Genomic DNA, 638 nt, shown 5'->3' on the forward strand with positions numbered 1-638 from the left:
GCTCCCTCTGGCGGGCCCCAGGGTCTGGGAGCCCCCCGGTCCTGCAAACCAGCCGAGGGTCCGGGCAGTGGGCACGGGGGTCCATCGGGGCCGGGGAGGCCCTCCTTGGCCTGGCTAGGGTTCAGAAGCTGAGACCAGGCCCGGGGCTTGAGCTCCGTTTGGTGGGCCCCTGGGTGCAGGAGCCCCCGTCCTGAAAGCCAGCCAAGGGTCCGGATGCAGGGGACAAGGGGCTTTCAGGGCCTGGGGAGGCTCTCCCCAGTCTGGCTAGGGTTCGGAAGATGGGCCTGGGGCTTGAGCTCCCTCCGGCGGGCCCTGGGGTGTGGGAGCCCCCCATCCTGCCAGCCAGTCAAGGGTCCGGGGGTCCCATTTGGGCCCAGAGGGGCTCTCCCCGGCCTGGCTAGGGTTCGGAAGCTGTGACCGGGCTCGGGGCTTGAGCTCCTTCCAGCGGGCCCTGGGGTGCGGGACCCCCATCCTGCAAGCCAGCCGAGGGTCTGGGCTCTGGGGACGGGGGCCCATCGGGGCCCGGGGAGGCTCGCCCAGGCCTGGCTAGCATTCGGAAGCTGGGACCGGGCCCGGGGCTTGTGCTCCGTCCGGCGGGCCTTGGGGTATGGAGCCCCCCATCCTGCAAGCCAGCCGAG

Source organism: Triturus cristatus, chromosome 3_2 (assembly GCF_964204655.1).
Source record: "Triturus cristatus chromosome 3_2, aTriCri1.1, whole genome shotgun sequence".
Classification (NCBI taxonomy): domain Eukaryota; kingdom Metazoa; phylum Chordata; class Amphibia; order Caudata; family Salamandridae; genus Triturus; species Triturus cristatus.